Below are 27922 nucleotides of genomic sequence, written 5' to 3'. Positions count from 1 at the left end.
TTATACCAGTGGCTACATTTCAAAAGTACTTCATAAGCTGTAAAACACTTTGAGACATCCTGGGGTCGTGAAAGACTTATGGAAAGGAAGTTCTTATTTACATGACGATATATCTGACTGCTGTTTTTCTTCTCCAACAGTGCTACAAGTCGATCAGTTTGACGGAAACCTTAGGACCAGAAGGTGAAGCACTGGCCTTGGCTGATTTTTTTCCAGGTGTTGGTGCCTTGCCTTGAGGTCTAATGACCCAGAGATCCCACCTGTACAGTATACTGTGTGTCATCTGCCTGTTTAGTGAGCAATCCTTACAATTCCAATGTTTTATACAACTGTATCCCTTTTGGTTGGCCTTCCTAGCCACATAACTCCACAGGGTGCAAAGAGGAAAAATAATCGCTTTTTAAAAACAAAAATTGAAAGTGCACACGAGCGGATGTGTGAAATGGTTCATTCTCTCCCATTGGGCTGTTTAATTTTTATTTCGGTGAAGTGATATTTAACTCATACTGTATTGGCCGACTCCGTGCAATAGACTTTATTCACCACCGCCATTTTGAGTATATTTATTGTCCAAAGTGGCCAATGTATATAGAACCCTCCTTTCCCATATAACAGACAACTTGTGCTTTAGTGCCAGTGGCTCAATGTAACGTTTTTATTTAACTTTCTTACAATTGAGAACATCTTCAGTTGGTCTCAATCCCATCTTCAGTGTTGGTCAACACTTCATTTTTGCACTGAGTGACTGGTCTCCATTTGCTCATATTTTGCTTACCGGTTTTGCTAGTCATTGCCTCCTATTCTACGATATTCCTTGCCCAACTTCAAACTGCCTTGCTTGTCTCCTGATATCTTTCTTGCACCGTTACTCCAACGGTTATGCATTTTCTCTGTAATGAGTTTTACTGCTTATCTTATGACATTGCCTTAGTTTGTGCCGTGCTCTATTACCCTTCTGCTCTGTGCCCCATAAGCAGCTTCAGTCAGCACCCACTCATGTAAATATAGGAACAGGCATATTCCCTTCTGCGCCTGTATCACAATTTAGTTAGATCGTGGCTGACCTGTACCATAAATCCACTAAATCGCCTTTGCTCCATACCCCTCGATACCCTTGCCCAACAAAAATCTATCAAACTTGGTCTTAGATTTCAATTGACCCAGCACCTATACAGCCTTTTGAGGAGACTTTTCCAGGTTTCCACTGCCCTTTGTATGGAAAAAAAAAAGTGCTTCCAAATTTCATATTTGGAGGCAGATGTTAGTCAGGGGGCTATGGCAATGGAGTCTTAAGGTGGCCCGTCTTCACCCCAACCGGCCCCAATACCTCACAGCAGAATGGGTTTGACTGCCTTCCTGTCCTGACCTTGATCAAAAACTGAACATAGAAGGAGTTGGTTGCCAGTCCAGTTCCTATTGTGTTGTGGTGCCAGGGTGTAAACCCCACCTCCATTCATTGCCATCTGGGCTATTGAGGGTGAATCTCCTCCATGCCCTCTCGTTCCCTCCTGGGAAACCTTTACTGATCAAACGCATTGGTGACCCAGTGTAAATATTTAGTGTGTTTAAAAGGAGGTCGCCACCCAACACCATGCAACTACTTATAAAGTTTGTAGATCTTTACTATGTCATTGCATCTTGGAACATTCAACCAAGTACCCTGAGCCAAAAACTCCACTGGCTGAATAAATCTAAGTGCGAGAGTCGCTCTTGCTGGATCAGCTGTTACTGAGTGATTAAGCTGAAAGTTGTTGGGAAGAAAGGTTTTGTTTCCGTCCACCTTGAACATAGCAGCTGCTTCAGGCTGTACAAACTAGCAGGTCTGGCATTATCTTCAGATTTGTACCTTGTGCCTTCCTAAACCCCCCTCACCAACCTCATTGCGTGAGGAACAAAGAATTGACTTCATTTTAATTTCCTTGTAGTCTTGGAAAATACAAGTCGAACTGTTTCTCAAATAATATTCCTGTCTCCGGACTGAGCACAGACTCCTGTTTTAAAGGAAGTTTTGGAACAGATACTGCTTTCTTGCAGTGGTCATATGTTATATTACCACCACTCCTTCCACCCACCCCCCACCCCATGGCACCCACCAAATGCATCCCTTAACCAAGTGGATTCTTTTCTGCTGAGTTATGTATACAGCCCAGTGCATCTGCCAACAAAATGTCGCCCCCTCTGAATCTTCCGGCCTGCATTTAGCAAGCCATTTTACTGTGAGGGGTGTGCTCTGCCATAGAGCTTGATAAATGAGGGCTGCAGGGTTCTGAGGTAGCAGCTAACAGCAGGTCGCAGCTAACAGCAGGTCGCAGCTTTTAATATGCTAACATTTCCAGTAGGTAAATTCATTGGGCTTTTCAATCAGGCAGAACAGGAACATGCTGTGTTAGCGGATCTCAGTTTGAGCAGGAGGCACTGTATTTGGTTTGGTGTCACTAAGCAGAGCTGGCGTTGCTGCACCTGATCATTATCTGATGTGTGCTCTGTTTATGAACAGGTTTGGACAGAATTGAGCTCAGCTGTGATAGGAACCTTCCCCACCCTGACCCAACCCCCAAGGTTGAATTACCTAATGATATTCACTGCCCTGGCGCGCACAGGAAGAATGGTGATCACTTGCTGCAGTACCAGAGAGTGGCCTTTGGCTCTGGAACTTTACAACAAAAAGAGTTTTCATTGTCTGGAGAGGCTGGAGCGAAGTGCTCTCACCAGTCTGTCTAAGTTCTCCTTAGCCTAGTGTCCCTTGTTTGTTTCTAACCCTGGAGTAATAAAACTGTTGCTAAACAGAACTGTGTAGAAAATTTATTCCTTCACAAGTAGGGAACCTCGACAGTTAAACTGTTTGGTACTTTTCAAATGCAGTCTTGTCTCATCATTTAATCTGTTGCTAATGCTTTCCCAGTAGAGCAGTTTTCAAATGTCCAAGGTGGCTCATTTTATCAAGTTTGAGCTAATGCAAGCCGAAAGTAGAGAGGTTACCATAAAATATGCCAAAGTCTTAGAGCTGTGCTACTACTCTACATATTATATACTATTGGACCATATGGTAAAACACAAAAGTGTTTTACAGCTTTAACACAGTTTTACATTATGTATATTTTTATAAAAAGACTTCAACCTAATCCAACCAAACTTAACTGACCTCTGCTCGACCTGACTGAGTTCTCACCAACCCTGACCAGCTCATCTCGTCCTGACTCGATGCAGCTGAGCTCTGCTCAGCCAGATCCCACCGAGCTCCAATTGACCTGAGCCGGACTCAACTGGACCAGCCTGAGTTGGACTCAACCAAGCTTGACTCTCTCCCGACCGAGCTCAATCCCAAGCCACCCCTGCCATACGTGCTTTGGCCAAACTTGGATGATTAACGGCCAACTATGTTTTCTACAGTGAAAGAGGAAAATAAAGGATAGATATCTATCACACCATCACTTGCTGCAAAACTCTTAACTCTGTCCATTGCACTGTTGCAAATTCCCTTGGAGTAGAACTCATTGGTTTGGCGTCGTGTTGCATCTGAGGAAGGAAATTTGGTAATTAGAGGGTTAAAGCCTGTTATCCATACTGGAAGGTTTGTGTGTTGCTGGCTGGTGAGGACATTACTAAGCAATGAGCCTAATTCTCCCCCCTCACACTTTATAGTGTATTTTATTAAAAGCATTATTGCTGTAAAAGAGGATATTACTTCCTCAGTAAAACCCTGTGCCTCCCCACTTTAACTTTGACTCAATTGGTATTAGCTTATAATGTGAACCCCTTCCCTGTCAAACCGCACAACAAAAGTTAGCATTTATAATGGACCAGTAAGGAAATATTTCCATCAGTGGTAGATACTCCAAGGATAAACCTCCTAGAAGGAAGGTAGAAGTTAGGATAATGTATATAGTTTAAAATTTGAGAGTGCACTCCATGCTAAAAACACACCTGGGGTTGGGATAATGATTAAACCACACAGTTCCGTACTGGTGTTTTATGATGTCGCTTGACCTAGAATATGTTACAGGATCGGTTGACACATTGCCCGCGAGATGCCCAGCTCTCAGATGTGCCATGCCATCTGGCACCTCAGAGCGGGACTCATGATGTGGCTTTCTGTCATGCTCTTTGACCTATTTTTCCATGTGTATCTTGGCCTTCAGTGCTGGTGTTGTCTGACTGGGTTGCTGTGCAACATTCGTTTATTGCTCCCTCTCCTCTTGCTGTCCTGCAACAGAAAGCAAAGGAATTTTGTACCAGCTTCCTTACAGAAAGGGCATTATTTAGCATAAATAGCATTACTGTAGTTTTGTTTTTCCTCTAACAGTGAGGAAGTATCTTGCCCTGAAGCAATGGTTCACAGTAAGAACGATTGAAAGCAGCGGCTTACCATGTAAGAATGACAGGCACAGCCCCCCTTTCCCTCACTTTTGATGCTGCAGTTTTTCAGAGATTGGCCATCAAGCAAGACACTGGGATGGTGGCAGTCACCAAAAAGTTGGCCACGCTGCTATAGAATTTGTTGCGAGTAGATGCTTGGCATTTGTCTCAGCTACAGGCTTTCAGTTTTTCTTGGGAGTCGATTCCTAAGCTGCCGTTCGGCAGAGTTTATTATTCTATTGCTGTAACTGTGAGGAGGCTTTCTGACAGCTCACCAGATTGTCTGCCAACCAGTTAAGACTTTTGGCTATTCTCTCCTCAGTTGTGCAGGCAGCAAACATTGATGGTTTGAAATTTTTCCATTTAATGGTAAGTACCGAGTCGGCAACACTCCACATCTGGGCCCACATCCCTTTCTCTAGGATCTGTATCAGCTGAGCATGCAGTCCAGTAAAAGCCTATTAGTGGGTTGATTTAAATACACAGGCCCTGAATTCTTACCATGAGATACTAGCAAATGAGTGCAGCCCTCAACGTGAAATTCTTTCCTTGTATCTTCAGTCATGCATTAACCTGTTTATATTTAGTACCTGAGGCTAGGTCTCTAACACAATGCTGCTTCCACTAACTATTCGGACCCCAACCCCTTTAAGCAGCATTCAGTATATCTGCCACAACCAAAAATGCTGCGCATTCTCTTTTTCTGTTCTCACCTATCTGCATGTTAACTTCCACACGCTCATTGATCTTCAATTCAAATACAGCTGATCTCTTAAAGTCACTTTCCGAATGTGTCCCTCATGGGAGGGGGGTGGCGGGGGGGAAGGTCTGATCAAATGGAGTCTTTGGTTGCTCAGGAGAAAAACAGATACAGTCTGAGTTTCCCAAGAAACACTCGCTTGGAACACTATGCACCCCTCTGATTCATTTATTTGACTGTATGATCAGTTTTGTAAGAGGAATTCTCTATCCTAATGCACCTTTTTTAAGACTTTGAATTGTATCAAACAAACGTACAATTTGTACAGCTTTTGCTAAAAATTCTAGCATCCTTTTTTTCTTCTCTGAATAATTGGTACCGTTTTACCCCAGGTTTGTACTCAGTTTTTGCAGGATGCGGTAGTACAGGAATATCAAGAATATCGCTGAGTTAAATATCCCTGTACCTTGGCCTTGCCAGCTGCAGAGAATGTCCACATCTTGGGGTTGTGGGGAGGAGATTGAGCACTTTTTGAAAAGTGAGCTTACCCAATGTCTAGTTCATTCATTTTGTCAAAGATGCTGAGACCATCATTAGTCACTCTCCAACTGATTTCTATTGTGTATAGAACTGCATACTGGCCCACTGGACTGGACCAGTTATTTTTGCACTGCATCTGTAGCGTGTCACTGGATTACTCGTTTTGCTGATGGGCAGAGCCCTGGCAAATCATCAGGAGATTTAACAGTTTGTTGCATTTGGGACTAGACGTTTGAAGCGATGAGCACCTCTTATGGTGGGCTATCTATGCAGACCTGATTTATCCCATCTACCAGTGCAGAGCAGCTGGAAGATTTTGTCCCAGTATTGTGGTATAACCTGTGGAGATATTGAGATTCCTTGCTGGGGAAGAAAGGCTGGGGTAGAGTGGGGTTCGACACTGGAAAACCGGGGAGAGCCCAAGCTGTGTTTCTTATAATCCTGTCTGCGCCATCTAGGGAGTGGGGGATTTGTTTGCACTAAGGTGGTTCGCACCAGTTCCCTGAGGCACATCACTAACTGCACAGCTTGCTGTGTTATATTGTCTCTGGTCCTGTAAAGGTTTCCTGTTCTTACAGAATTCTGCTGCTTGCTGATCCCCTCTCATCCCGCAGGTGGCCACGTTGGCGGTTCCCTCTTGGGACTAGAGTGTTGCGTACACCCGTTGCACAATGCATGAACAAGCATTTCATCAGAAAGCATTCTTGAGTCATATTTGGCCAGACCAAAGTATTGCAGTGGCCTGTCGGTTCTCCAATCCAAACGTTTTGCCAATACTTCTTCCTGAGGTCACATTACCCCTTTGATCAGGCAGTCACGTTTCTGTTTATTTGGCATACAATTTGACGAGGTGGTTGAGTGAGTGAATGTGGTTCCGTATTGGTTTGGCAATGATACAGAGCAGATTTGATCTCAAGTCTTGTTGTGTTATCGTGTCTCGGACAGGGCAGGATGTTAGAATTGGCTTTGGCACTAAGTGTGGGGATGTGAGCTTTATTTTTTTTAAAAAAGGGACCGGACTGAGCCATGATGCCCCTTGTAGCCAAATAGCCTGCTGATGCTCTCTTCACGCATGATGAGTGGCAGCTTTGGTGAGACAGCAGAAGCCTTCGGTACAGAAGGAGGGGAGACCTCTCAAAACTGTGGTTGCATTTCCTTTGAAGCACAAGAAGGAATTTTTTCCAGTCACCCCACAGGATCCAGAATTGCGATTGCTCAAACTGGCACCCACTTCCCCTGGTGCCCATCACCAGTGTCCTCCTTTGTGTCACAATGGCCTTTACTTACAATTAAACTCCAGAAAATGGGACTCATAGACCCAATTCTATTTCGCTAAATGAAATTCGTTGCAGTCACAAACAGCGCCTATAGCTGCGGCACTTGCAGAATTCCCATCGAACTCCCATATTGCAGCATTTTTAAAAATGGATGAGATGGTTGTTGGGATGCTGATGGCCAGTATGTATATATGGAGCTTAGTCTATACTCTGATGTAAATAGGTTAGGTTTTTGATTTTGTCTCGTGTTTTATGCTGTTTTTGTCAGTTATTTATTCGTATATATGTTGTAAGTTTTGCTGTGATTATAACCATCCTTAAACTGCACCTCAAGTGTCTGCGCCCATTCAAAGGAACGGATGTGAAATCCAAAGCTAATTGAGCTACAAATCTTGAGTATTGGAGCATTGAAGACTGTTGTTTTGCTGACAGTTTTAACACTTGTCAGCATTGTTGCTCAATATGACGAACGGATGTTGTAACTTCCCTGCGTTGTGTAATTCTGGATGCCTTTGTGTCTTCTATGTTGCAGCATTCTTCATTTGGGGTAGGGGTAGGACTAGCTCCTCATCTTCCCCAGACGTGAGCCTTGGTGCTTGTTGCTTCCCCTCCTTGCCACTGTTACTGTAGCGTTTGTAACTGACTTGACTGGGCCCCCCTTTCTCTGTCCCTTCCCGTGACCAGGAATCAGATGTGAGCCAGCAGCATCCAAGGGTTCTAACACACTCTAACCTTGTCCCACTGTAATTGGTAATTGTGCATATTGTGCTGAGTCCTGCTTGGCCTGCATTTGGAGCACAGCCGCACTTTGCAGCCAAGCGGCTCCTTGTATCCCGTTTCCCATAGCAGACCTGCGTGCCTCTAAACCTCCTTGGGCAGCAAGACTTGGGGAGGGTGGAGTCGGGTTGGTGGGGGGAGCAGGGAGAGAGAGAGAGAATAGCTTCCAGGACAGCAAATGAAAGCCACAGAAATAGCCCAACAAAGTTTCTTGTAGGAACTGCCCACTCTGGTGTGATTGTCCACATGGGTGAGCTTTTAATTTCAACCACTGACATAGCCCTGTGTTGCACTGTTCTGTGTGGCAATGCCCCGACAGTGGGTTCTAAACAAGCCTGGCACAACACTTTGGCACAGACTATGCTGTAGCAGAGTGCGGCATTTCTGAGAATGGAGAGAGAGGAGAGACAATTTTTAAAATGCTGCTGTTTCCAGGCAGATCAATCAACTGCAGACCGTACACTCAATGAAGCTGCTTGCTTGCCCCACTTTCCCTCATTGCTGCCTTGTTTGCCCCACTTTCCCTCATTGCTGCCTTGTTCATTGTAGTTACTGGAGGTTGGAGAACTGAGTGCAAATTTTTGTGCTTAAAAATCAGCTGGAATGAAGGGAAGAATCAGGCTTCTGAGTACTTTGCGCCTTTCTCACCGAGTTCAGACCTCAGCTTAAATCTGAGCGTGTTCCATATGGGCAAGAGGAGTGTCCAGAATAATTGGAACCATTACTGCTGCTGACACTTTGCTGAGTTTTGCGACAGGAGTTGCTGAACCCCTCTCTTCGATGCTATTAGCCTTTTGCAATCTGATAACATCAAAGACCCTTAGAATTCTCCTTGGAGACCCCAGATTGTATAGTAGCAAATTACTCACTGACCACATTTAGAGCATGCAGTTTGGAAGGGAATGCTTGCTGGGAACACCTCCATGCAACTGAGGAGTGAGGATGCCAGTAGTATTGTCTTCACCTTGCATGACTGCCACTGAAAGAACTGCTTTAAACGCTTTGCAGTGCAGTCATATACACTGTACAATCAGCTCAACTCTGCCACTGCCCCAAAGGATTGGTTATCAGTTTGCATTCCCCCAACTCCATATCATGTTTCATGTGATACTCAGTTCTAGAGCCCCAAGACTTGTGGAGTTTGATTCCTCTGCCATTGCATAGGAATGCTGGGCCCCATGTCTCTCTCACGCTCACTGGTACCAAAATACCTGTTGTATTTGTAATGTTTGGGCCTCTGCCTTTTGTTTAAAGTACAAAAGCACCATTTACCAGTGTTGTGCAAGGCTGCCCTTGTGTTCTAAAATGACATCAGTGTCCTGAAGAAGTACATCTCTCCTTTCTGTAACACTCAAGATTATCGGTGCTCCTCTACTCCCCTTGGTTTGTTTGTGTTAAATTGCCATTGAGATGATGAGCCCCTGCCCTCTACCTGATTACTGTCCTGTTGGAAAGTGCATGTGCAATGGGGAGAGGGCAAAGATGTGGCATGGCTACGAGGGCCGCCTTGACCAAACAAGCTGCCAGTGCTTGTTATCTGGATTCTCGCGGGGGTGAGGTGCTGGAACCTGCTTGGTGCCCATCAAACCACACCTGAGAAAATGTACTTCATTATTGGACAGGGGCAGCGAATAAAATTGGGGGGCACACAGTCTCCTCCCCACTCCCCTATCTATAGTCATATCTGATGATTGTAACAAGCTTTTTGTGCCCTTTGGAATCCCATTCAGGTGAAGACCTGGGTTTGTGTGTTTCTGAATGATGGAACGATTCCCCTCTGATGACATGAAGTTCAGCATTACTCCCCCTCCCCACCCCCACCCCTACCCAAGAAAATAATTATCTAAAAATTTGTGAATCTAACCAGGGACTCGGTACTTGACATGGTCACAGTTCTGACTTTCGGAGTGTAAGTGCAACAATGCACCTAACAGGCTCTACTTTCACCAGACCAGAAGACGCCTTACCTGATGGCCCCTCCTGGAGATCTGGGTCATGTTCTCCTTCGGGTCTGTCACTGGACAAGGGAAGAAGCCTGCCACACTTTTGGCACATGTGCCTTTTCTCCAGATCTGCAGTACATGGCAGCTAGTCTTGCTGACAGTTCTCCCTGTTTTTACTGTAGTAGGGATTTGGCACAATGATGGGAATGCTGGAACCGTTGCGCATGCTTTCAAGATTTCCCGGCAAAGGTCGCCAATAAGCTTCTATCTGCAAAACTTCCCACAGTTAGTGAATTCTCTGCACAGTGCAGAAAAACCCACTCGCACCTCGAGGGAGTATTGTCAGTGGGAGGTGCACCCTTCTCTTCCCATCAGCAGTACCCCCAAGGGTCGGGTGGCAACTTAACCTGCAATAGGGTTTAGAGCTCTATTTGGGCATATTCTTGGAGGTTTCATCTCATGACCTCCCTCCAAATGCCCCAATAAACTCTCTCCAATTTTTTATAACTAAAACAAAAAGTAATCCCAAAAAAAAACAAGCACACCATATTTTGTTTTTGCCCCTATGAATTTTCCTCCCAGGTTTGCCCACAGCAGTGTACTCAAGATTAATCTTCAATACTGGGAGGCTCCAGGGCAATCCTGGAGGGTTAGAAACCCTATCCTGGCAGGGGGTGTGGGCAGTGAATGCAACAAACTGGCAGGTGTTGTGGGGCTGAGCACCAGCCTTTTGTGTGGTTGTCATGTAAACGGAAAATCAGTAAGCTTCACACATCATTCCCCTTCTTTCCAGCATAAGCTACGCGAGTTCACTTGAAGACGCTTGTAATACGATTTGAGCATGTCGTACTTGCAAACTTTTTTTTTAAATCCTCATCTTATTTTGTGCTAAATCTCTTCCTTGCCATTAGCATAATTTATTGAAGTAGGAGGATGGGCCTTGGAAACTTTCATTGAAATCACGGGTAGCTCAAAACGTGCTTCTGTTAATCTGCGAATCTTGAATAACAGTGGAAGCAAATTGCAGTAGCCTCTTCGGGTAACATGGCCTTCAATATAATTCAGTATGTTCTGTGCCTCTCTCAGTGGATAGTGTGCAGAGTGTTTATGTACAGACTGCACTCTAAAACCTTATGAACAGCACTACTGTGATTTGGGGAAAAGAGCAAATTTGCAATAATTCCTTGTGTTAAATTGTTTTTCAGTTTTATTTTTGCTTATACATGCATTCATACATAATTTGCGACTTGTTTCTAACAGCACGTTGCCCGAGATGTACCAGACTCCTGTAACAAAGTCATTGATTTCATTAAAACATAACAATGAACTCCTTACATTGCGTCCTTTCTCTGGTCTTTTGTGCCGTTTGTGTGGGGATGGTAGGTGATGACATGATTGGGTTTAGCTCTGGCGATGCCTCACATGGTTCAATATGCTGCTGACTCTCTCAGTTCACACTCCTCCTATTTGGAGGATTGGCCACCTTGGTGTAACAGGGATGCTGGTGCCTTTGGAATTGTATCCCAACATTCCTGTTTGAGTTCCAATTTGAGGCAGTAAGCTCCTTCAATTTGCTCCAATGCAATCTTATTCCCTGTTTTTATGAACATTTATGTAAACCTTTCATATGAGTTGCATGGAGTCTACAGGCATTTGTGCTGGAAACGAGCCTTGTCCCAACCCTCTCTATCTCACCTTATCAGCTGATCCTGCAATTCCTTTCTCCCTCATGGGCTTAAGAACATTCAATAAGATTGTGGTTGGTCTACACCCTCAACTCCATTTTCTCACCTGATTCCCTTGGAGTCCAAAAATCTATTGATCTCATCTAGCATCCCCTTAAATGCATCTATGCTATTTGCCTCAACTGCTCCGATACCATCCTTTCTGGTGCCCACTACAACCTCCTTTCCCTAGCTACCGACTCTATTCCTCCCCCATACAAATATCTGATGCTGAACCAGACCGTTCACAACTTTGGTGTCATATTTGAAACTGAGATGAGCTTCTGACTCTCTCATAGAAACATTGAAAAATAGGAGCAGGAGTAGACCCTTAGAGCCTGCACAGCCATTCAATGTGATCATGGCTGATCAGCCAAACTCAGTAACCTGTTCCTGCTTTCTCCCTGTATCCCTTGATCCCTTTAGCCCTAAGAACTATATCTAACTCTTGAGTTTAATGATTTGGCCTCAACTGCTTTCCGTGGTAGAGAATTCCACAGATGCACCACTCTGGGTGAAGAAATCCCTCCTCATCTTAGTCCTCAATGGCTTACCCCTTATCTTTAGACTGTGACCCCTGGTCCTGAACTCCCCTGCCATCGGGAACATCCTTCCTGCATCTAGTCTGTCCAGTCCTGTTAGAATTTTGTAGGTTTCTATGAGATCCCCTCTCATTCTTCTAAACTCTAGCAAATATAAGCCTAATCGACCCAATCTCTCTTCATACATCAGTCCTGCCATCCCAGGAATCAGTCTGGTGAACATTTGCTGCACTCCCTCCATATCAAGAACATCCTTCCTCAGATGAGACCAAAACTGCACACACTGCTCAAGATATGGTCTCACCAAGGCCTTGCAAATTGTAGCAAGATATCCTTGCTCCTGTACTCTAATCCTCTCGCTATGAAGGCCAACATACCATTTGCTGCCTTAACTGCCTGCTGCACCTGCATGCTTACTTTCAGCGACTGGTGCACAAGGACACCCAGGTCTTGCTGCACCTCCCCCTTTCCCAATCTATCGCTGTTCCGATAATCTGCCTTTCTGTTTTTGACACCAAAGTGGATAACCTCACATTTATTCACATCATACTGCATCTACCATGTATTTGCCCACTCACTCAACATGTCCAAATCAGACTGGAACTTCTCTGCATCCTCCTCACCGCTCACACTACCATCCAGCTTTGTGTCATCTGCAAACTTAAAAGTGGATAAATCACCAGGCTGGTAAAAGCAGCCAGGGAGGAAATAGCGAAAGGTCTTACCATAATTTTCCAATCCTCACTGGATACAGGTGTGGTGCTGGAGGATTGGAGGTCTGCTAACTTTGTACCTTTGTTTAAAAAGGGAGCAAGGGACTGAAAGAATAATTACAGGCTAGTCAGTCTAACCTCCGTATTGGGCAAATTATTGGAATCAATTCTGAGAGAATAAACTGTCACTTCGAAAGGCATGGATTAATCAAGGATAGTCAGCATGAATTTGTTAAGGGAAGGTCACGTCTGACCAACTTGATTGAATTTTTTGAGGAATTAACCAGGAGGATTGATAAGGGTAGTGCAGTTGATGTGGTCTACATGGATTTTAGCAAGACTTTTGACAAGGTCCCACATGGCAGGCTGGTTTAAGAAAAACTCCCATGGGGACCAGGAGAATGTTGCAAGCTGGCTACAAAATTGGTTCAGTGGCAGAAAACAAAAGGGTAATCGTTGACGGGTGTTTTTGCAGCTGGAAGGCAGTTTCCAGTGGAGATCCATAGGGATCAGTACTAGGTCCCCTGCTTTTTGTGGTATATATTAACAATTTGGGCGTACAAGTAGGGAGACTGATCAAGAAGTTTGCAGACAACACAAAAATTGGCCGTGTGGTTGATAGCAAGGAGGATAGCTGTAGACTGCAGGAAGATATCAATGGACTGGTCAAGTGAGCAGGAAAGTGGCAAGTGGAATTTAACACAGAGAAGGGTGAGATGATGTATTTGAGGAGGTCAAACAAGACAAAGGAATACACAATAAATGGGAGGAGAGTAGAGGAAGTGAGGGACCTTGGAGTGTATGTCCACAGATCCCTGAAAGTAGGACAGTTCGATAGGGTAGTTAAGAAGGCATACGGAATCCTCCCTTTTATTAGCCAAGCCGTAGAATATAAGAGTAGGGAGGTTGTGCTGGAACGATGTAAAACAAGGATGTAATTGCACCGGACAGGGTACAGAGGAGATTTCAGAGTGTGTTGCCAGGACTGAAAAATTGTAGCTATGAGGAAAAATTGGATAGGCTGGGGTTGTTCTCCTTGGAGCAGAGGAGGCTAAGGGGAGATTTGACTGAGATGTACAAAATTGTGAGGAGCCTGGATAGTGTGGATAGGAAGGGCCTACTTACCTTAGCGGAGAGGTCAGTGAATAGGGGGCATAGATTTAAAGAGATTGCTAGAAGGATTATAGGGGAGATGACGCAAATAATTTTCACCCAGAAGGTGGTGGGAGTCTGGAACTCACTGGCTAAAAGGGTGGTAGAGGCAAAAAACCTCATCTCATTTAAAAGGTGCCTGGGATGTGCACCTGAAGTGCTGTAACCTGCAGGGCTACGGACCAAATGCTGGAAAGTGGGATTCGGCTGGGTAGCTCTTTTTTTTTGATCAACACATACACGATGGGTCAAGTAGACGTTTTCTGTGCTGTAAACTTTCCATGATTCCCCCTGCTTCTGAATGGGTATTGCTGGAGTTCAACCGGCTAAAACCATATAGCCTCCAAACACACAACACTGGTAAGCTTTCCAGCGATCATCCTGTCAGAACTACTCTACCCATAGGCAGTTATCTGGTTTAGTTAGCTGGTGCTGAGTGAGAATAACTTCAATGAATTCCATAATGCATCACCCAGCCAATTCTGGAGTTCTGGAAATGGATTGTATTCATGTCAAGTGTATAAAAGCTGCAGATAGGAATAATGGAAAAATAGCAATGGCCATGCCATCACTAAGACCGCATATTTCCCCCTCTGCCTTTGCCTCAACTCATCTGCTGCTGGAACACTCATCCTGTAGCAGATTTGCAGATGCCTTTGTCATCTCTAACCTCTAAACCTGACTTCCAACGCACTCCTGGCTGGTCTCCCACATTCTACTCTCTGTAAACTTGAGGTCATCCAAAACTCTGCTGCCCATCCTTACTCACACCAAGGCCCATTCGCGCATCACCCCTGTGCTTGCTAACCTGCATCAGTTCCTGGCTAAGCAATGCCTCGATTTTAAAATTCTCATCCTCCTTTCCAAATCCCTCCAGGGCCATGCCGCTTCCGATCTCTAATTTCCTCCAGCCCCTGGTTTCTGCTCTGCCATTTTACTTTTCCAGGAGGAGCGTAGGAGCAGGAGTAGGCCATTCAGCCTGTCGAGACTGCTCCGCCATTCAATTAGATCATGGCTGATCATCCATCTCAACGCCACTTTCCCGCATTATCCACATATCCCTTGATATCATTAGTATCCAGCTATCTATCGATTTCTCTCTTGCTCAATGATTGAGCTTCCATAGCCCTCTGGGGTAGAGAATTCCAAAGATTCATCACCCTCTGGGTGACGAAATGCCTCCTCATCTCAGTCTTAAGTGGCCTACCCCTTATTTTGAGGCTATGTTCTCTGGTTCTAGACCCCCACCAGCCGTTTTACAGCACAGAAGCAGGCCATTCAGCCCATCTGGGCCATGTTGGTGTTTATGCTCCATACGAGCCTCCTCCCTCCCTACTTCATAAACCCCATCAACACATCCTTCTATTCCTTTCTCCCTCATGTACTTATCCAGCTTCCCCTTAAAGGTATTATGCGGTTGAGGGCTGTGAGAACTGTCGAGTCACTATGCTTTAGCCTTCATTTGGTGCAGGGTAGGTTTGTTGGAGCAGCAGGCTTTTTCCTGTTAGTTTTGTGTATTACATATGAGCATACGAATTAGGAGTAGGTCACTCGGCCCCTCAAGCCTGTTCCGCCATTCAACAAGATCATGGCTGATCTGATTGTAACCTCAACTCCACATTCCCACCTACTCCTGATAACCTTTCACCCCCTTGCTTATCACGAGTCTATCTACCTCTGCCTTCAAAAAATTCAAAGACTCTTCCTTCACCGCCTTTTGAGGAAGAGAATTCCAAAGACTCACGACCCTCTGAGAGAAAAAATTTCTCCTTATCTCTGTCTTAAATGGGCGACCCCTTATTTTTAAACAGTGACCCCTGGTTCTAGATTCTCCCACAAGGGGAAACATCCTTTCCACATCCACCCTGTCAAGACCCCTCAGAATCTTGTATGTTTCAATCAAGTCGCCTCTTACTCTTCTAAGCTCCAGCGGATACAAGCCTAGCCTGTCTAACCGTTCCTCAAACCTCTGAGTGAGTAGTTAGCTGGCTTGTGAACCAGCTGTAATTTTACTCAGTTTCCTACAGATGGCAATAAAATGTCAAATATCCAGTGGAGGCTTTGACAAGTGCTGAAGGGCAAAATGTTGCATTTCGCATTAAGATATTTGGTGGGTGAAACCTGTAAATATCATCTTGCCAGTTTCATTTAAGAGCATTACGCTGTCTTAGTATGTCGATAGGCCACCTAGTGTGGTATTGAGCCATACAGAGCAGGAATCATAGAACAGTTACAGCACAGAAGGAGGCCATTCAGCCCATCGAGCTTATGCCAGCTTTCTGCAAGAGCAACTCAGCTAGCCTCACACCCCCACCTATCCCAGTCACCCTGCAAATTCTATGCCCTTCAGCTGCTTATCCAATTACCTTTTGAAAGCCTCGATCAAATCTGTCTCCACCACACTCTCAGGCAGTACATCCCAGATCCTGAACACTCGCAGTGTAAATAAAACTTTCTTCATGTCGTCTTTGATTCCTTTAACAATCACTTAAAATCAGTGTCCTCTGGTTCGTGACCCTTCTGCCACCTTGAGCAGTTTCTCCTTATTTACTCTGTCTGGACAGTCTCATGATTTTGAACAGCTCTATCAAATCTCCCCTCAACCTTCTCTTCAAGATCCACGATTCTAGCTGGTCTATGCACCATTGGCTGGTTTCGGCCGTACTGCGGGTTTGGGGCAAAGTAATTGTCGTCGGTCCTGGGCTGGGAAAATCAGCTGAGGTTCCTGCTCTGACCGTAATCTGCTGTCCTGTTTGTGCGTGTGGAGGTCAAGTGTAGCTGCGATGCCTTCCTTAGTTCAATATGCTGCTGACAGTCACTGTCAAGATCTGTGATTGAAGAAAGGGGCTGGACCAGAGGGTTTGAGGCCCCCTTGGAACTGAACCCCAGTGAGAGCGGCTAAAACAGAAGACTGGAAAATAAATGCGAATGGTTTGGTTGATCAGTCAAATGGCAAAGTGCGACTCCAGCTTTGGGAGCTGAGGGAACAGCAATAGCTAGTTGCATTTATACAGTGCTTTTTAATAGAAAAAGATGTCCCAGGCGTACAGATGGATAAAATAGGGAGCGGCAAGACAAAAGGAGGTGATATTAGAAGCGGTGATCAAAAACTTCAGGTTTTGGAAGAAGTGGAGAGGCTGGGGGTCTCTCGGGAGGGAATGGCACAGCTTAGGGATGGCTGAAGGCACAGGTGACAATAGTGGGGGTGACAGGAGGGAATGCACAGCCGGTCAGAGGAAGAGGTTGGGGGGGGGGGGTGGGGGGGTGGTGGTGGCGCGGTTGCAGAGATTGGGGTGTGGGGAGAGAAAGAAAGAAAGTAAGTCTTGTCTTTCTTTTGCACCTTTTATGACCTCAGGACGCCCCAAAGCGCTTTACAGCCAATGAAATACTTTTAAAGTGCAGTCACTGTTGTTATGTAGGAAACACAGCAGCCAATCTGCGCACAGCAAGATCCCACAAACAATGCGATCGTGATCAGATTTTTTTTTTGGTGATATTGGTAGAGGGATGAATAATGGTCAAGGAGAACTCCCCTGCTCGCTTCGTCAAGAAAGCGCCATGGGATCTTTTATGCTCACCTGAGAGGGCAGATGGGGCCTCAGTTTAATGTCTCATATGAAAAGACAGCACCTCCGACAGTGCAGCACTCCTTCCGGGAGTGTCAGCCTCGATTATGTGCTTACGTTTCTGGTGTAGGATTTGAACCCACAACCGTCAGAGGTGAGGTGGATAGTCATCAAGCCACAGCTGACAGAGATGGATAAAATACAGCATTAATTTTTCTTCCTTACCCCAGAATTTAATTGTTGCTTTGCAAGGTTGGGGGGAATGGGGGAGGGGCGGTGGTGAAAGCAAAGGTTTCGCCTTAAACCCATAATGTTGTTTCCCTCAAGGACATTTCCTCTCTGTTAGTTTGCAATGAAACAGAACAGTCTGTTCTTTGGCCCAGCCCGTGGGCAGCCTGACCACATTTAAAAACTGCAAGGTCACTGTTGTGTGACTGTGTATCATGTACAGCAGCGCAGGCAAAGTTTACTGAGCTGTGTTTAGGAGCAGCAGCTTTCCCTGTGGTGTGCCAAGGTAAACTTTATAACTACCTTAGGTGAGATTAGTCATCACGCCACCGAGTGTGAAGCGAACCTGGGGGGAGCCTTCCTAGACCTTCCTCCTCCCAGTGACTCACACACACACACACACACGCAAACATTTGGAGATCATTTCAACTTCTCCAATTTCTTTTGCACTCTTGCCTCTGAGTCAGAAGATTATGGGTTCAAAACCCATTCCAGGGGCTTGAGCACAGAGACAAGGCCGACAATCCCAGTGCAGTCCTGAGGGAGTGCAGCACTGTCAGAGGTGTCGGATGAGATGTTAAACTGTCTGCCCTCTCCGGTAGATGTAAAAAACTCCATTGCACCGAGTTCTCCCCGGCGTCCTGGCCTATGTTTATCCCTAAATCAACATCACAAAAAACAGATGATCCGGTCAATATCACATCGCTGTTTGTGGGATCTTGCTGTGCGCAAATTGGCTGCCGCGTTTCCTACATTACAACAGTGACCGCACTTCAAAAAGTACAATAACAACAACTTACATTTATAAAATAACACCCCAAGGTGATTCACAGGCAATATTTGACCCTGAGCCATGTAAGAAGATATCAGGACAGGTGACCAAAAGCTTGGTCAAAGAGGTGAAAAGAAAAAGACTTGCATTTATATAGTGCCTTCCACAACCACCACTCATCTCAAAGTGCTTCACAGCAATACTTTTGAAATGTAGTCACTGTTGTGACGTAGGAAACACGGCAGGCAATTTGTGCACAGCAAGCTCCCACTAACAGAAATATGATAACCAGCTCATCTGTTTTTTTAGTGATACTGGTTGAGGAATAAATATTGGCCAGGACACCAGGGATAACTCCCCTGCTCTTCTTTGAAATAGCGTCATGGGATCTTTTACGTCCACCTGTGAGGGCAGACAGAGCTTCAGTTTCATGTCGCATCCGAAAGATAGCAACTCCAACAGTGCAGCACTCCCTCAGAACTGCACTGGAGCGTCAGCCTTACACTTAGTGCTCAGGTCCTGGAGTGGGAACCCAGAACCTTGTGACTCAGAGGGAAGGGATTAACGAGTGTCGTAAAGGTGGAGAGAGAGAGGCGGAGAGGTTTAGGGAGCAAATTCCAGAGCTTAGGGCCCAGGCAGCTGAACGCACAGCCGGCAGTAACGAAGCAATTAAAATTGGGAATGCCCAAGGCCAGAATTAAGGAGTGCGGAGATCTCGGAGGTGAGGTGGATTGGAGGAAGTTACAGAGACGGAGGGATTTGAAAACAAGGATGAGAAGTCTAAGACTGAAGTGTTATCGGATCGGGAGCCAATGTAGGTCAGCGAGCACAAGGGTGGTAGTTGAACAGGACTTTGTGCGAGATAGGACACGGACAGCAGAGTCAGAACAGTGTCACATCAAATTCTTGTAAATGCACAGATTAAAATAGAACAGTGCAATTAACGCAAGAGCACGGACCAACTACGGTGCGCAGTGATGAAATGCATGATACACCGACAGGGTATAACCTCAGATTAATGATATAATCTCTTGCGTTTAATGCTGAGATTAAGCCTGAGATTAAGAGGCGAAAGCGCAGGCTGTCTGCCTGCCAGGGTCAGGTAGGGGACAGCAGTGACGGGGATGAAGCTCTCAGCCACTTAAAGGCTGTAAATGAAATGAGACTGTGCTGCTTTCAATTGCAACAACAACAACAAAAACTTGCATTTATATAGCACCTCTAAGTCCCAAGACGCTTCACAGGAGCATAATCAGACTAAATTCGAGTCACGTAAGGAGATGATGACAAAAACTTGGTCAAGGAAGTAGGTTTTAAGCTGCATCTTAAAGGAGAAAATTTAAACTTAAAGCCAATTACATGGGGTCGATTTGGCTAAGGCTGATTGGGATAATTGATTACAATATTTAGAGGTATGTAAGTCACAAACATTTGAAGAAATAACTCAAAATTCTCAACGAAAATATATTCCATGGGGAAACAAAATCTCCATAGGAACAGTGATCTATCCATGGCTGCCTAAAGAAATTGGGATAATATAAGGATTAAAATGTTGTCTAGATTAGTGGTAAAATTGGAAGAGTTTTAGAAACTAGCAAAGGACGACCAAAATCTTGATATAAAGGGCAAAATAGAATATAAACCAGCGTGAATTATATAAACAGATTGTAAGAGCTTCTGTATGTATATAAAAAGGAAGAGAGTAACAAAACTAAACGTTGGTTCCTAGATGCTGAGACAGGCGAAATTATAATGGGGGAATAAGGAAATGGCAGAGATGTCGAACAAGTCTGTCTTCACAGTGGAAGGCACAAATAGAATACCAGAAATAGTGGGGAACCACGGGGCTAATGAAAGTGAGAAACCTAGAGTAATTAATATCAACAGAGGATGTGTGCTAGAGAAACCAATGGGATTAAAAGCCAACAAATCCCCTGGACCTGATGGCCTACAATCGAAGAGACATAGATGCAGTGATAGTGGGCACATAGGTTGTGATCTTCCAAAATTCCCTAGTTTCTAGAACAGTCCCAGTGGATCGGAAAGTTAGAAATGTAAAACCTCAATTCAAGAAAGGAGGGAGAGAAAAACAGGAAACTGCAGGCCTAGTTAGCCTAACATCAGTCGTCGGGAAAATGCTGGAATCCATTATTAAGGAGGTGTTAACAAGGCACTTTGGAAATCGTAATATGGTTAGGCCGAGTCAACATGGTTTTATGAAAGGGAAATTGTGTCTGACAAATCTTTTAGAGCTTTTTGAGGATGTAACAAACAGGGTAAATTTTTTTTTAATTTATTCATTCATGGGATGTGGGCGTCACTGGCCAGGCCAGCATTTATTGTCCATCCCTAATTGCCCTTGAGAAGGTGGAGGTGAGCAGCCTTCGTGAACCGCTGCAGTCCATTTGGGGTAGGTATACCCACAGTGCTGTTAGGAAGGGAGTTCCAGGATTTTGACCCAGCGACAGTGAAGGAACGGCGATACAGTTCCAAGTCAGGATGGTGTGTGACTCGGAGGGGAACTTGCAGGTGGTGATGTTCCCATGTATTTGCTGCCCTTGTCCTTCTAGGTGGTAGAGGTCGCGGGTTTGGAAGGTGCTGTCTGAGGAGCCTTGGTGCATTGCTGCAGTGCATCTTGTAGATGGTACACACTGCTGCTACTGTGCGTCGGTGGTGAAGGGAGTGAATGTTTGTAGATGGGTGCCAATCAAGCGGGCTGCTTTGTCCTGGATGATGTCGAGCTTCTTGAGTGTTGTTGGAGCTGCACCCATCCAGGCAAGTGGAGAGTATTCCATCACACTCCTGACCTGTGCCTTGTAGATGGTGGACAGGCTTTGGGGAGTCAGGAGGTGAGTTACCCGTCTCAGGATTCCTAGTCTCTGACCTGCTCTTGTAACCACGGTATTTATATGGTTACTCCAGTTCAGTTTCTGGTCAAAGGTAGCCCCTAGGATGTTGATAGTGGGGGATTCAGCGATGGTAATGCCGTTGAATGTCAAGGGGAGATGGTTAGATTCTCTCTTGTTGGAGATGGTCATTGCCTGGCACTTGTGTGGCGTGAATGTTACTTGCCACTTATCAGCCCAAGCCTGGATATTATCCAGGTCTTGCTGCATTTCTACACGGACTGCTTCAGTATCTGAGGAGTCACGAATGGTGCTGAACATTGTGCAATCATCAGCGAACATCCCCACTCCTGACCTTATGATTGAAGGAAGGTCATTGATGAAGCAGCTGAAGATGGTTGGGCCTAGGTCACTACCCTGAGGAACTCCTGCAGTGATGTCCTGGAGCTCAGATAATCGACCTTCAACAACCACAACCATCTTCCTTTGTGCTAGGTATGACTCCAGCCAGTGGAGGGTTTTCTCCCTGATTCCCATTGACCTCAGTTTTGCTCGGGCTCCTTGATGCCATACTCGGTCAAGTGCTGCCTTGATGTCAAGGGCAGTCACTCTCACCTCACCTCTTGAGTTTAGCTCTTTTGTCCATGTTTGAACCAAGGCTGTAATGAGGTCAGGAGCTGAGTGGCCCTGGCGGAACCCAAACTGAGCATCACTGAGCAGGTTGTTGCTAAGCAAGTGCCGCTTGATGGCACTGTTGATGACCCCTTCCATCACTTTACTGATGATTGAGAGTAGGCTAATGGGGTGGTAGTTGGCCTGGTTGGATTTGTCCTACTTTTTGTGTACAGGACATATCTGGGCAATTTTCCACATTGCAGGGTAGATGCCAGTGTTGTAGCTGTACTGGAACAGCTTGGCTAGGGGCGTGGCAAATCCTGGAGCACAGGTCTTCAGTACTATTGCCGGAATATTGTCAGGGCCCATAGGTTTTGCAGTATCCAGTGCCTTCAGTCGTTTCTTAATATCACGTGGAGTGAATCGAATTGGCTGAAGTTTGGCATCTGTGATGCTGGGGACTTCAAGAGGAGGCTGAGATGGATCATCAACTCGGCACTTCTGGCTGAAGATTGTTGCAAATGCTTCAGCCTTATCTTTCGCACTGATGTGCTGGGCTCCCCCATCATTGAGGATGGGGATATTTGTGGAGCCACCTCCTCCAGTTAGTTGTTTAATTGTCCACCACCATTCACGACTGGATGTGGCAGGACTGCAGAGCTTAGATCTGATCTGTTGATTATAGGATCGCTTAGCTCTGTCTATCGCATGCTGCTTACGCAGTTTGGCACGCAGATAGTCCTGTGTTGTAGCTTCACCAGTTTGACACCTCATTTTGAGGTATGCCTGGTGCTGCTCCTGGCATGCCGTCCTGCACTCTTCATTGAACCAGGGTTGGTCTCCTGGCTTGATGGTAATGTTGGAGTGGGGGATATGCCGGGCCATGAGGTTACTGATTGTGGTTGAGTACAATTCTGCTGCTGATGATGGCCCACAGCGCCTCATGGATGCCCAGTTTTGCATTACTAGATCCGTTCGATATCTATCCCATTCAGCACAGTAATAGTGCCGCACAACACGATAGACGGTATCCTCAATATGAATGCAGGACATCGTCTCCACAAGGACTGTGCGGTGGTCACTCCTACCAATTCTGTCATGGACAGATGCATCTGCGGCAGGCAGATTGGTGAGGATGAGGTCGAGCATGTTCTTCCCTTGTGTTGGTTCCCCCACCACCTGCCGCAGACCCAGTCTAATGTGGGAAAATATGAGGTTATTCAAAGTAGAAACCTGGTGGGACAAATAGAAAAGCAGAGTATTTTCTGAATGATAAGAAACTTTTAAGTGTTGATATTCGGAGAGATTTGGATGTCCTTACACAAGAGACAAAGAAAGTTAGCATCCAGGTACAGCAAGCAATTACGAAGGCAAATGACATGTTGGCCTTTATTGTAAGGAGGCTGGAGTATAACATTAAGGAAGTCTTGCTGCAATTATACAGGGCTTTGGTGACACCTGGAGTACTGTGTACAGTTTTGGTCACCTTATCTAAGGAAGGATATACTTGCCTTGGAGGCAGTGTAGCGGAGGTTCACTAGATTGATTCCTGGGATGAGAGGGCTGTCCGAAGAGGAGAGATTGGGTAGAATGGGTCTATACACTCTGGAATTTAGAATAATGAGAGGTGATCTCATTGAAACAGATCTGATTCTCAGGGGGCTTGACAGGGTAGATTCTGAGGGGTTGTTTCCCCTGGCTGGAGAGTCTAGAATTAGAACTAGGAGTCATAGCCTTAGGATAAGAGATCGTTCATTTACGATTGAGATGAGGAAAAATTTCTTCAGTCAGAGGGTTGTGAATCTTTGGAATTCTGTACCCCGGAGAGCCGTGGATACTCAGTCGTTGAGTATATTCAAGGCTGGGGGGAGTGAAGGGATATGTGGATTGTGTGGGAAAGTAGAATTGACATCAAAGATCATCCATGATCTTATTGAATGGCAGTTTCGGTCTCCTTACTTAAGGAGGGTGTTACGACTGGGTGAGGAAGGGGTCTCAGGCTCCCCTTTTGCCCCTTTCCTGGTTTGGCCATAATAGGGTTTATCTTTTTAAAACATTGTTTTTAGTTTCACCTCACTGCTCTCTAATTGTAATTGCGAATGAACCAATCAGACAGGTTTTCTTAGGTTTAGACAAGAAAGATGTAAATTTATTAGCCTTACCACTCTAACTCAATTAAAATTACTAAAATACGCGACGCAACCACGTTAGCATGCATACGAGATAAACACACACACAAATAGATACAGAGGCGGAGAAAGAATTGTGGGGGGGTGGGGGCGCGGTTTTGAAGTAGTTGGCAATAAATGGAATTCAGTTACTCTCTTTTTATCTTTGATGTAAAGTCCTTGGTTGAAGTTGAGGTCTTGGAGTTCTCGCTAGGGCCCAGTGCACTCTTTCAAACTTGCTTCTCTGATACCAGAAGGCCAAAGAGAGGTTTCAATTGTCTTCTTGGTGGTCGCCTGTAAAGTTCTGTAGTCTTGAGGCTTACGCTGCCACTGTGGCTTTCCTGGGACTTTCCTGGAGTGAGAGACAGAGAGAGCGAGACCTTCCTCCTTGGTTTCCAACTTGCAGTCTGTTTCCTTCCTGTGTGGCACAATTCAAAAAGCCCCCAGTCTGGCCAGCAGGTACGTCTTGTGACCATCTCTTTGTTTGAAACAGCATCTTCTGGGAGGGTTGTTGGATTTCAAAGTTCTCCCAGTCACACTGGGGTGTGGGGTGTGGAGTTCTGGCTCATACACAGACAAAGAATGTTGATTATCACCATTGCCCAGACCAATCCTGTTAATTGTATCAGTGAGCAATCCCATTGTCTCTCTATTCAACTGCCTCTCAGAATGCAAATGTGCAAGCATGTTTTCAGCTGTTCAGCACTGTGGTCTTTTTAAACAAGTTATGTGCAATGTCCAATACAAAAAAAGGTTCAAGTAGTGTTCCATATGACAAAATTAATATGTTTCCATTTGTCAGGTGTGATTTCCATCACAAGGGATATACTTGCATTGGAAGCAGTTCAGAGAAGATTCACTAGGCTGATTCCTGGGATGGAGGGGTGTCTTATGAGGAAAGTTTAAGCAGGTTGGGCCTAGACTCATTAGAGTTTAAAAGAATGAGAGGTGATCCTATTGAAACATATAAGATTCTGAGGGGGCTTGACAGAGTAGATGCTGAGAGGGTGTTTCTCCTTGTGGCGGAATCTAGAACGAGGGGGCACAGTTTCAAAATAAGGGGTCTCCCTTTTAAGACAGGAGTGAGGAGGAATTTCTTCTCTCAGAGGGTGGTTAATCTTTGGAATTCTCTTCCCCAGAGAGCAGTGGAGGCTGGACCATTGAATATATTCAAAGCTGAATTGGACAAATTTTTGCTGTCCAAGGGAGTAAAAGGTTATGTGGGGGGGGGGGGGGGGGGAGCAGCAAGAAAGTGAAGTTGAGGCCACAGTCAGATCAGTCATGATCTTATTGAATGGAGGAGCATGCTTGAGGGGCTGAATGGCCTACTCCTGCTCCTTTTTCTGAGGTTCTTATGTCCAACTACATTCTGCACGTGCTGAAATGCATGTTTTGCAGACAGAGTATAACCTCAGATTAATTACATAATCCTTTGGGTTTGATCCTGAGGTGAAAGCAGCAGGTTGTCTGTCTGTCTGTCAGGGTCAGGTCGGGGACAGCAGTGACAGGGATAAAACTCCCAGCCGCTTAAAGGCCTTAAACGAAATGAGACTGTGCTGCTTTCAATCCCAAGCACAACAGCAACTCGCATTTAGATAGTGCCTTTAGCATAATAAAACATCCCAAAACACTTCAGAGAAGCGTTATAAAGCAAAATATGACACCGAGCCACATTAGGAGATATTAGGACAGATGACCAAAAGCTTGGTCAAGGAGATAGGTTTTAAGGAGCCTCTTGAAGGCGGAAAGAGAGGGCTAGAGAGGTGGAGAGGTTTAGGGAGGGAATTCCAGAGCTTAGAGCCTCGGCAGCTGAAGGCACGGCCGCCAATGGTGGAGCAATTAAGATCAGGGATGAGCAATTAACACAAGCCGTAAAGAAACAAAGACCGATTCACATTTCTATAGTGTCTTTCACAACCTACATTACAACAGTGACTACACTTCAAAAAGTACTTCATTGGCTGTAAAGTGCTTTGGGGTGTCCTGAGATCATGAAAGTCGCTATATAAATGTAAGTTTTGATTCCTTAAGAAGAGGTCGGACCCAATACTGACTGCACCTTGCCATCATTCTTTAAATATACTGATAAGGATGGAAGACAAAGGGACTGATTTACATAGAATCATAGAATGGTTACAGCACAGAAGGAGACCATTCAGCCCATCGTGTCTGTGCCTGCTCTCTGCAAGAGCAACTCACCTAGCCCACGAGCCTGCGTTTTCCCCATAGCCCTGCAAATTTTTTCTCTCCAGATAATTATCCAATTCTCTTTTGAAAGCCTCGATTGTATCTGCCTCCACCACACTCTCAGGCAGTGCATTCCAGATCCTAACCACTCGCTGCATAAAAAAGTTTGTCCTCGTGTCGCTGTTGCTTCTTTTGCCAATCACCTTAAATCAGTGTCCTCTGGTTCTCGATCCTTCCACCAATAGCAATAGTTTCTCCCTATCGACTCTGTCCAGACCCCTCATGATTTTGAACGCCCCTATCAAATCTCCTCTTAATCTTCTCTTCTCCAAGGAGAACAGCCCCAGCTTCTCCAACCTATCCATGTAATTGAAGTTCTTCATCCTGGGAACCATTCTCGTGAATCTTTTCTGCACCCTTTCTAATGCCTTAACATCCTTCCTAAAGTGTGGTGCCCGGAACTGCACACAATACTCCAGTTGAGGCCGAACCAGTGTTTTATCATAACCTTCCTTGTTTTGTACGCTATGCCCCTACCTATAAATCCCAGGAGCCTGTATGCTGTATTAACCGCTTTCTCAATCTGCCCTGCCACTTTCAATGATTTGTGCACATATACCCCAAGGTCCTTCTGAACCTTTAGAATCATACCCTTTAATTTATATTGCCTTTCCTTGTTCTTTCTACCAAAATGAATCACTTCACACTTTTCTGCATCAATTTCATCTGCCACTTGTCTGCCTATTCCACCAGCCTGTCTATGTCCTCTTGAGGTTTATCGCTATCCTCCTCACAGTTCATAATAATTCCAAGTTTTGTGTCGTTTGCAAATTTTTAAATTGCGCTCTGTACATCCAAGTCTAGGTCATTAATATATATCAAGAAAAGCAAGGGTCCGAACATTGATCCCTGAGGAACCCCACTATATAAACCTTCCTCCAGTCCGAAAAATAGCCGTTCACTTCTGCTCTCTGTTTCCTGTCACTCAGCCAATTTTGTATCCATGCTGCTCCTGTCCTTTTTATTCCGTAGGCTCTAACTTTTCTGACAAGCCTATTATGTGGCACTTTATCAAAAGCCTTTTGGAAGTCCATGTACACCACATCAACCACATTACCCTCATCAACCCTCTCTGTTAGCTTATCAAAAAATCAAGCAAGTTAATTAAACGCAATTTCCCCTTAACAAATCCGTGCTGACTTTCCTTAATTAATCCGCATTTGTTCAAGTGACTATTAATCTTGTCCTGAATTATCATTTCTAAAAACTTTCCCACTATTGTGGTTAAACTGAACGCCTGTAGTTGCTGTGTTTATCCTTACACCCTTTTTTGAACAAGGGTGTAACATATGCAATTCTCCAGTCCTCTGGCATCACCCCTCTATCTAAGGAGGATCGAACGATTATGGCCAGTGTCTCTGTAATTTCCACCCTTACTTCCCTCAATATCCTCGGATGCATCTCATCTGGGCCTGGTGACTTATTAACTTTTTAAGTACAGCTAGCCTATCTAATACTCCTCTTTATCAATTTTTATCCCATCCCGTGTCTCAACTACCTCCTCTTTCACTATGACTTGGGCAGCATCTTCGTCCTTGGTAAAGACAGATGCAAAGTACTATTTAATACCTCAAGCATGCCCTCTAGCTCCATGGTTAAATTGCCTTTTAGGTCCCTAATCGGACCCACTCCTCCTTGTACCACCTTTTCACTATCTGTGTGCCTATAGAAGACTTATAGATTCCCTTCAATGCTAGCAGTGAGTCTCTTCTCATATTCTTTCTTTGCTTCTCTTATTTGCTTTTTCACTTCCCCT

The 27922-nt window shown here is 45.1% G+C and overlaps 1 protein-coding gene across 5 annotated transcripts in view; it reads left to right on the top strand.

Moving 5' to 3' along the window:
* Nucleotides 1-27922, top strand: part of rab4b (RAB4B, member RAS oncogene family) — a 91486-nt gene that overhangs the window by 34129 nt on the left and 29435 nt on the right. For 3 of the 5 annotated variants that reach the window (XM_068019031.1, XM_068019030.1, XM_068019032.1), the window contains exon 8: nucleotides 141-10927. The gene's annotated coding sequence lies outside the window, so the exon portion shown is untranslated. Of the gene's footprint in view, nucleotides 1-140; nucleotides 10928-27922 lie in introns of those variants that run through there. The other 2 variants (XR_010969806.1, XR_010969807.1) reach the window with 2 other exon arrangements.

The sequence above is a fragment of the Heterodontus francisci genome, chromosome 40 (genome assembly GCF_036365525.1).
Source record: "Heterodontus francisci isolate sHetFra1 chromosome 40, sHetFra1.hap1, whole genome shotgun sequence".
Lineage (NCBI taxonomy): Eukaryota > Metazoa > Chordata > Chondrichthyes > Heterodontiformes > Heterodontidae > Heterodontus > Heterodontus francisci.
Note: the sequence above shows the minus strand (reverse complement) of the source record. Positions and strands in the feature narration are given on the sequence as shown.